Raw genomic sequence first — 10,000 nt, 5'->3', positions numbered from 1 at the left:
GAGGATGTCCCTTAAAGAAGGCCGACGTGCTATGGTTCTCCACCTGGGTCAGGAAAGCAAAATTGTCCCTCTCCTCGCTGGAAGTCCAAAAAAAAGGCGTGAATTTGACTAAGTGCCTAGGAGGATGTCCCTTTAAGAAGGCCGACGTGCTATGGTCCTCCACCTGGGTCAGGAACGCAAAATTGTCCCTCTCCTCGCTGGAAGTCCAAAAAAAAGGCGTGAATTTGACTAAGTGCCTAGGAGGATGTCCCTTTAAGAAGGCCGACGTGCTATGGTTCTCCACCTGGGTCAGGAAAGCAAAATTGTCCCTCTCCTCGCTGGAAGTCCAAAAAAAAGGCGTGAATTTGACTAAGTGCCTAGGAGGATGTCCCTTTAAGAAGGCCGACGTGCTATGGTCCTCCACCTGGGTCAGGAACGCAAAATTGTCCCTCTCCTCGCTGGAAGTCCAAAAAAAAGGCGTGAATTTGACTAAGTGCCTAGGAGGATGTCCCTTTAAGAAGGCCGACGTGCTATGGTTCTCCACCTGGGTCAGGAAAGCAAAATTGTCCCTCTCCTCGCTGGAAGTCCAAAAAAAAAAGGTGTAAATTTGACTAAGTGTCTAGGAGCATTTCCCTTTAAGAAGGCCGACCTGCTATGGTTCTCCACCTGGGTCAGGAAAGCAAATTAGTCCCTCTCCTCGCTGGAAGTCCAAAAAAAAGGCGGAAATTTGACTAAGTGCCTAGGAGGATGTCCCTTTAAGAAGGCTGACCTGCTATGGTTCTCCACCCGGGTACGGAAAGCAAAATTAGTCCCTCTCCTCGCTGGAAGTCCAAAAAAAAAGGCGTAAGTTTGACTAAGTGCCTAGGAGGATGTCCCTTTAAGAAGGCTGACCTGCTATGGTTCTCCACCCGGGTACGGAAAGCAAAATTAGTCCCTCTCCTCGCTGGAAGTCCAAAAAAAAAGGTGTAAATTTGACTAAGTGCCTAGGAGGATGTCCCTTTAAGAAGGCCGACGTGCTATGGTTCTCCACCTGGGTCAGGAAAGCAAAATTGTCCCTCTCCTCGCTGGAAGTCCAAAAAAAAAGGCGTGAATTTGACTAAGTGCCTAGGAGCATTTCCCTTTAAGAAGGCCGACGTGCTATGGTTCTCCACCCGGGTACGGAAAGCAAAATTAGTCCCTCTCCTCGCTGGAAGTCCAAAAAAAAGGCGTAAATTTGACTAAGTGCCTAGGAGGATGTCCCTTTAAGAAGGCTGACCTGCTATGGTTCTCCACCCGGGTACGGAAAGCAAAATTAGTCCCTCTCCTCGCTGGAAGTCCAAAAAAAAGGTGTAAATTTGACTAAGTGCCTAGGAGGATGTCCCTTTAAGAAGGCCGACGTGCTATGGTCCTCCACCTGGGTCAGGAACGCAAAATTGTCCCTCTCCTCGCTGGAAGTCCAAAAAAAAGGCGGAAATTTGACTAAGTGCCATCATTTTAGAGTACCAGGACTATAGTGGGGGAATTGGAGCCCTCTGGTGGACACTCGCTGCAAATGCACCCTGAATTAAAGACATTATTTCCAGTTCTTTTGGGGCCCTATTTTCAGGCGTAAATTTGACTAAGTGTCTAGGGGCATGTCCCTTTAAGAAGGCCGACCTGCTATGGTTCTCCACCTGGGTCTGGAACGCAAAATTAGTCCCTCTCCTAGCTGGAAGTCCAAAAAAAAAGGCGTGAATTTGACTAAGTGTCTAGGAGGATGTCCCCTTAAGAAGGCCGACGTGCCTTGGTTCTCTACCTGGGTACGGAACGCCAAATTAGTCCCTCTCCTCGCTGGAAGTCCAAAAAAAAAGGTGTAAATTTGACTAAGTGCCTAGGAGCATGTCCCTTTAAGAAGGCCGACCTGCTATGGTTCTCCACCTGGGTCAGGAACGCCAAATTGTCCCTCTCCTCGCTGGAAGTCCAAAAAAAAGGCGTGAATTTGACTAAGTGCCTAGGAGGATGTCCCTTTAAGAAGGCCGACGTGCTATGGTTCTCCACCTGGGTCAGGAAAGCAAAATTGTCCCTCTCCTCGCTGGAAGTCCAAAAAAAAAAGGTGTAAATTTGACTAAGTGTCTAGGAGCATTTCCCTTTAAGAAGGCCGACCTGCTATGGTTCTCCACCTGGGTCAGGAACGCCAAATTGTCCCTCTCCTCGCTGGAAGTCCAAAAAAAAGGCGTGAATTTGACTAAGTGCCTAGGAGCATTTCCCTTTAAGAAGGCCGACGTGCTATGGTTCTCCACCTGGGTCAGGAAAGCAAAATTGTCCCTCTCCTCGCTGGAAGTCCAAAAAAAAAAGGTGTAAATTTGACTAAGTGTCTAGGAGCATTTCCCTTTAAGAAGGCCGACCTGCTATGGTTCTCCACCTGGGTCAGGAACGCCAAATTGTCCCTCTCCTCGCTGGAAGTCCAAAAAAAAGGCGTGAATTTGACTAAGTGCCTAGGAGCATTTCCCTTTAAGAAGGCCGACGTGCTATGGTTCTCCACCCGGGTACGGAAAGCAAAATTAGTCCCTCTCCTCGCTGGAAGTCCAAAAAAAAGGCGTAAATTTGACTAAGTGCCTAGGAGGATGTCCCTTTAAGAAGGCTGACCTGCTATGGTTCTCCACCCGGGTGCGGAAAGCAAAATTAGTCCCTCTCCTCGCTGGAAGTCCAAAAAAAAGGCGGAAATTTGACTAAGTGCCTAGGAGGATGTCCCTTTAAGAAGGCTGACCTGCTATGGTTCTCCACCCGGGTACGGAAAGCAAAATTAGTCCCTCTCCTCGCTGGAAGTCCAAAAAAAAGGCGTAAATTTGACTAAGTGCCTAGGAGCATTTCCCTTTAAGAAGGCCGACCTGCTATGGTTCTCCACCCGGGTCCGGAACTCAAAATTAGTCCCTCTCCTAGTTGGAAGTCATCAAAAAAAGGCGGAAATTTGACTAAGTGCCATCATTTTAGAGTACCAGGACTATAGCTGGGGAATTGGAGCCCTCTGGTGGACACTCGCTGCAAATGCACCCTGAATTAAACACATTATTTCCAGTTCTTTTGGTGTTCCCGGGGAATGAGAGGCCTTTTGTGGGCCAGAAAGAGTGGGGGACCCTTGGAGCCCCTATTTTCAGACAGTTTGGCTTATTTCGGTGACGCCGGGGCGTCCATCAGGTCTTCCCGGGGAATGAGAGGCCTTTTGTGGCCATATGTCAACAAAAGAGTGGGGAAATGGAGCCCTCCGGTGGACTCCCGCTGCAAATGCACCCCCCAAATTAAATACATTAATTCCAGGCCTTTTGGGGCCCTATATCCAGACGGTGTGTAGCCCTCCAGTGGACTCCCGCCTCCAATGCACCCCCCAAATTAAAGACATCACCCCCCAAATTAAAGGCATCATTTCCAGTTCTTTTGGGGCCCTATTTTCAGACAGTTTGGCGTATTTCCTTGACGCCGGGGAGTCCTACAGGTGTTCCCGGGGAATGAGAGGCCTTTTGTGGGCCAGAAAGAGTGGGGAACCCTTGGAGCCCCTATTTTCAGACAGTTTGGCTTATTTCGGTGACGCCGGGGCGTCCATCAGGTCTTCCCGGGGAATGAGAGGCCTTTTGTGGCCATATGTCAACAAAAGAGTGGGGAAATGGAGCCCTCCGGTGGACTCCCGCTGCAAATGCACCCCCCAAATTAAATACATTAATTCCAGGCCTTTTGGGGCCCTATATTCAGACGGTGTGTAGCCCTCCAGTGGACTCCCGCCTCCAATGCACCCCCCAAATTAAAGACATCACCCCCCAAATTAAAGGCATCATTTCCAGTTCTTTTGGGGCCCTATTTTCAGACAGTTTGGCGTATTTCCTTGACGCCGGGGAGTCCTACAGGTGTTCCCGGGGAATGAGAGGCCTTTTGTGGGCCAGAAAGAGTGGGGAACCCTTGGAGCCCCTATTTTCAGACAGTTTGGCTTATTTCGGTGACGCCGGGGCGTCCATCAGGTCTTCCCGGGGAATGAGAGGCCTTTTGTGGCCATATGTCAACAAAAGAGTGGGGAAATGGAGCCCTCCGGTGGACTCCCGCTGCAAATGCACCCCCCAAATTAAATACATTAATTCCAGGCCTTTTGGGGCCCTATATTCAGACGGTGTGGAGCCCTCCAGTGGACTCCCGCCTCCAATGCACCCCCATAATTATAGACATCACCCCCCAAATTAAACACATTATTTCCAGTTCTTTTGGGCCCCTATTTTCAGACGGTTTGGCGTATTTCCTTGACGCCGGGGAGTCCTACAGGTGTTCCCGGGGAATGAGAGGCCTTTTGTGGGCCAGAAAGAGTGGGGAACCCTTGGAGCCCCTATTTTCAGACAGTTTGCCGTATTTCGGTGACGCCGGGGCGTCCGTCAGGTCTTCCCGGGGAATGTGAGGCCTTTCGTGGGCCATATTTTCAGACAGATTGGCCTGTTTCAGTGACGCCGAGGCGTCCATCAGGTCTTCCCGGGGAGTGTGAGGCCTTTTGGGGCCCTATTTTCAGACAGAAAAAAAAGAAAAGTAACCCTTACACTACAAAGGACAGCGGGGAAACGCCCCCCCCAGCAAAGTCACAGGGGAAGTGGGGTAGACAAGTGGAGAGTGTCTGGGGAAAAGTCCACAAAATGATCAAAAATCACACCCAGGTACGAGTGCCACAAGTCCCGCCGCGTCCCACCCGAGTCCGAGGTGCCCCCCGCATGCCCAAAACGCACCCAGCAAAGGCGCACTGTGAGTGGGGAAGAAAAGTTGGAAAAGTGGGCAAAAGTCCGGAAAAATGACCAAAAACCACACCCAGGTTAGAGCCCCACACGTCCTGCAGTCGCACCCGAGTCCTGGGATGCCCAACATGTCCAAAAAAATCAAAAAAAGCCCAAAAAATCAAAAAAATCCCCGGGCCGTATCTTGGACGCCGGCGTACCGCGTTCGGCCCTCGTGCCGTAGTTTGGCGACCGATTGTAAAAATTTGCCGCGACCGGCTAGTTTTTTTCCTTGGAGTAAATAGAGAGTAGATCCAGCAGGAAATATGCACTATAAACAAAGAGAGGGAGTTTGGAGGGGGGCAAAAACGCCCTCTTGGAACTTTTGCAGCAGCACACATCAAACTAGCGGGGAGAAGGCATGCATAGCAAAAGGCCACGAAATGATCCAAAATCACACCCAGGTTCGAGTCCCACAAGTCCCGCCGCGTTCCACCAGGGTTCCGGGGTGCCTGACATGTCCACGACGCACCCAGCAAAGGCGCACTGTGATTGGGAAGAAAAGTTGGGAAAGTGGGCAAAAGTCCCGAATTTTATCCAAAATTATACCCAGGTTCGAGTCCCACAAGTCCCGCCGCGTTCCACCAGTGTCTCGGGGTGCCTACAATGTCCACAACGCACCCAGCAAAGGCATCACACCCAGGTTCGAGTCCCACAAGTCCCGCCGCGTTCCACCAGGGTTCCGGGGTGCCTACAATGTCCACAACTTACCCAGCAAAGGCGCACTGTGATTGGGAAGAAAAGTTGGGAAAGTGGGCAAAAGTCCCGAATTTGGTCCAAAATCACACCCAGGTTCGAGTCCCACAAGTCCCGCCGCGTTCCACCAGGGTTCCGGGGTGCCTACAATGTCCACGACGCACCCAGCAAAGGCGCACTGTGATTGGGAAGAAAAGTTGGGAAAGTGGGCAAAAGTCCCGAATTTGGTCCAAAATCACACCCAGGTTCGAGTCCCACAAGTCCCGCCGCGTTCCACCAGTGTCTCGGGGTGCCTACAATGTCCACAACTTACCCAGCAAAGGCGCACTGTGATTGGGAAGAAAAGTTGGGAAAGTGGGCAAAAGTCCCGAATTTGGTCCAAAATCACACCCAGGTTCGAGTCCCACAAGTCCCGCCGCGTTCCACCAGGGTTCCGGGGGTGCCTGGCATGTCCACAACTTACCCAGCAAAGGCGCACTGTGATTGGGAAGAAAAGTTGGGAAAGTGGGCAAAAGTCCCGAATTTGGTCCAAAATCACACCCAGGTTCGAGCCCCACAAGTCCCGCCGCGTTCCACCAGTGTCTCGGGGTGCCTACAATGTCCACAACTTACCCAGCAAAGGCGCACTGTGATTGGGAAGAAAAGTTGGGAAAGTGGGCAAAAGTCCCGAATTTGGTCCAAAATCACACCCAGGTTCGAGTCCCACAAGTCCCGCCGCGTTCCACCAGGGTTCCGGGGTGCCTACAATGTCCACAACGCACCCAGCAAAGGCGCACTGTGATTGGGAAGAAAAGTTGGGAAAGTGGGCAAAAGTCCCGAATTTGATCCAAAATCACACCCAGGTTCGAGTCCCACAAGTCCCGCCGCGTTCCACCAGTGTCTCGGGGTGCCTACAATGTCCACAACGCACCCAGCAAAGGCGCACTGTGATTGGGAAGAAAAGTTGGGAAAGTGGGCAAAAGTCCCGAATTTGGTCCAAAATCACACCCAGGTTCGAGTCCCACAAGTCCCGCCGCGTTCCACCAGTGTCTCGGGGTGCCTACAATGTCCACGACGCACCCAGCAAAGGCGCACTGTGATTGGGAAGAAAAGTTGGGAAAGTGGGCAAAAGTCCCGAATTTGGTCCAAAATCACACCCAGGTTCGAGCCCCACAAGTCCCGCCGCGTTCCACCAGTGTCTCGGGGTGCCTACAATGTCCACGACGCACCCAGCAAAGGCGCACTGTGATTGGGAAGAAAAGTTGGGAAAGTGGGCAAAAGTCCCGAATTTGGTCCAAAATCACACCCAGGTTCGAGTCCCACAAGTCCCGCCGCGTTCCACCAGGGTTCCGGGGTGCCTACAATGTCCACAACGCACCCAGCAAAGGCGCACTGTGATTGGGAAGAAAAGTTGGGAAAGTGGGCAAAAGTCCCGAATTTGGTCCAAAATCACACCCAGGTTCGAGTCCCGCAAGTCCCGCCGCGTTCCACCAGTGTCTCGGGGTGCCTACAATGTCCACAACGCACCCAGCAAAGGCGCACTGTGATTGGGAAGAAAAGTTGGGAAAGTGGGCAAAAGTCCCGAATTTGGTCCAAAATCACACCCAGGTTCGAGCCCCACAAGTCCCGCCGCGTTCCACCAGTGTCTCGGGGTGCCTACAATGTCCACGACGCACCCAGCAAAGGCGCACTGTGATTGGGAAGAAAAGTTGGGAAAGTGGGCAAAAGTCCCGAATTTGGTCCAAAATCACACCCAGGTTCGAGCCCCACAAGTCCCGCCGCGTTCCACCAGTGTCTCGGGGTGCCTACAATGTCCACGACGCACCCAGCAAAGGCGCACTGTGATTGGGAAGAAAAGTTGGGAAAGTGGGCAAAAGTCCCGAATTTGGTCCAAAATCACACCCAGGTTCGAGTCCCACAAGTCCCGCCGCGTTCCACCAGGGTTCCGGGGTGCCTACAATGTCCACAACGCACCCAGCAAAGGCGCACTGTGATTGGGAAGAAAAGTTGGGAAAGTGGGCAAAAGTCCCGAATTTGGTCCAAAATCACACCCAGGTTCGAGTCCCGCAAGTCCCGCCGCGTTCCACCAGTGTCTCGGGGTGCCTACAATGTCCACAACGCACCCAGCAAAGGCGCACTGTGATTGGGAAGAAAAGTTGGGAAAGTGGGCAAAAGTCCCGAATTTGATCCAAAATTATGCCCGGGTTGGAGTACCACGAGTCCGGCCGCGTTCCACCGGTGTCCCGGGGGTGCCTGGCATGTCCACAACTTACCCAGCAAAGGCGCACTGTGATTGGGAAGAAAAGTTGGGAAAGTGGGCAAAAGTCCCGAATTTGATCCAAAATTATGCCCGGGTTGGAGTACCACGAGTCCGGCCGCGTTCCACCGGTGTCCCGGGGGTGCCTGGCATGTCCACAACTTACCCAGCAAAGGCGCACTGTGATTGGGAAGAAAAGTTGGGAAAGTGGGCAAAAGTCCCGAATTTGATCCAAAATTATGCCCGGGTTGGAGTACCACGAGTCCGGCCGCGTTCCACCGGTGTCCCGGGGGTGCCTGGCATGTCCACAACTTACCCAGCAAAGGCGCACTGTGATTGGGAAGAAAAGTTGGGAAAGTGGGCAAAAGTCCCGAATTTGATCCAAAATTATGCCCGGGTTGGAGTACCACGAGTCCGGCCGCGTTCCACCGGTGTCCCGGGGGTGCCTGCCATGTCCACAACTTACCCAGCAAAGGCGCACTGTGATTGGGAAGAAAAGTTGGGAAAGTGGGCAAAAGTCCCGAATTTGATCCAAAATTATGCCCGGGTTGGAGTACCACGAGTCCGGCCGCGTTCCACCGGTGTCCCGGGGGTGCCTGCCATGTCCACAACTTACCCAGCAAAGGCGCACTGTGATTCAGAAGAAAAGTTGGGAAAGTGGGGAAAAAAAGGACCGGAAAATATCCAAAATTATGCCCGGGTTGGAGTACCACGAGTCCGGCCGCGTTCCACCGGTGTCCCGGGGGTGCCTGGCACGTCCACAACTTACCCAGCAAAGGCGCACTGTCAGTGGGGAAGACCAAACATGTCTCGGATTTTTTCCAAGTACCTTAACGAGAGAGGCTAAAAAGCACCTGTTTTTACCTTCTCTCGTTGTTGTACTTAGAAAAAAAACGAGAAAATAAAAAATCTGGGTTTTTTTCTAAGTACCTTAACGAGAGAGGCTAAAAAAAACCATTTTTTACCTTCTCTCGTTGTTGTACTTAGAAAAAAAACGAGAAAAAAATTTTTCCCCATTCATTTCAATGGGAGTTCATTTTTTTTTTGGGATTTTTTCTAAGTACCTTAACGAGAGAGGCTTAATTTTTCACCTACTTTTTACCTTCTCTCGATTTTTCGTTTTTTACCTGGTCGACCAAAACACCTCCATCTCGTTACTATGTGCACCATGTCTGACAGGCTGAAATCACAGGGAACGCGTCCGAGTCAAAGTGAGCTATTTTCGGACACAAATATGGTGTTTTTCCCCTCTATCCTCTGGTTCTTTTTTCAAACTGATCTTCCAGCATCTGAGCGACAGGGGCTCATGCAGACACCTGTGTCCGCCCGAGGGGCGCCTTCCCGGACACATATATGGTGCTTCCCCCCTCTTTACCCCGGTCCTTTTTCAAACTGATCTTCCAGCATCTGAGCGACAGGGGCTCATGCAGACACCTGTGTCCGCCCGAGGGGCGCCTTCCCGGACACATATATGGTGCTTCCCCCCTCTTTACCCCGGTCCTTTTTCAAACTGATCTTCCAGCATCTGAGCGACAGGGGCTCATGCAGACACCTGTGTCCGCCCGAGGGGCGCCTTCCCGGACACATATATGGTGCTTTCCCCCTCTTTACCCCGGTCCTTTTTCAAACTGATCTTCCAGCTTCTGAGCGACAGGGGCTCATGCAGACACCTGTGTCCGCCTAAGGGGCGCTGTTTCGGACACATTTTCAACTTTTCCCGCATGAATGAAATCCTGGAACTGATTCCACCCAGGTACTTAGGACTTCCAGGGCTTGAGCGACAGGGGCTCTGTCCGGAGCGTGTGTCCGCCTAGGGGGCGCTGTCCCGGACACATTTTCAACTTTTCCCGCATGGATGAAATCCTGGAACTGATTCCACCCAGGTACTTAGGGCTTCCAGGGCTTGAGCGACAGGGGCTCTGTCCGGAGCGTGTGTCCGCCTAGGGGGCGCTGTCTCGGACACATTTTCAACTTTTCCCGCATGGATGAAATCCTGGAACTGATTCCACCCAGGTACTTAGGGCTTCCAGGGCTTGAGCGACAGGGGCTCTGTCCGGAGCGTGTGTCCGCCTAGGTGGCGCTGTCTCGGACACATTTTCAACTTTTCCCGCATGAATGAAATCCTGGAACTGATTCCACCCAGGTACTTAGGGCTTCCAGGGCTTGAGCGACAGGGGCTCTGTCCGGAGCGTGTGTCCGCCTAGGGGGCGCTGTCTCGGACACATTTTCAACTTTTCCCGCATGGATGAAATCCTGGAACTGATTCCACCCAGGTACTTAGGACTTCCAGGGCTTGAGCGACAGGGGCTCTGTCCGGAGCGTGTGTCCGCCTAGG

This window comes from Nerophis lumbriciformis, unplaced genomic scaffold, assembly GCF_033978685.3.
Source record: "Nerophis lumbriciformis unplaced genomic scaffold, RoL_Nlum_v2.1 HiC_scaffold_41, whole genome shotgun sequence".
NCBI lineage: Eukaryota > Metazoa > Chordata > Actinopteri > Syngnathiformes > Syngnathidae > Nerophis > Nerophis lumbriciformis.
Note: the sequence above shows the minus strand (reverse complement) of the source record.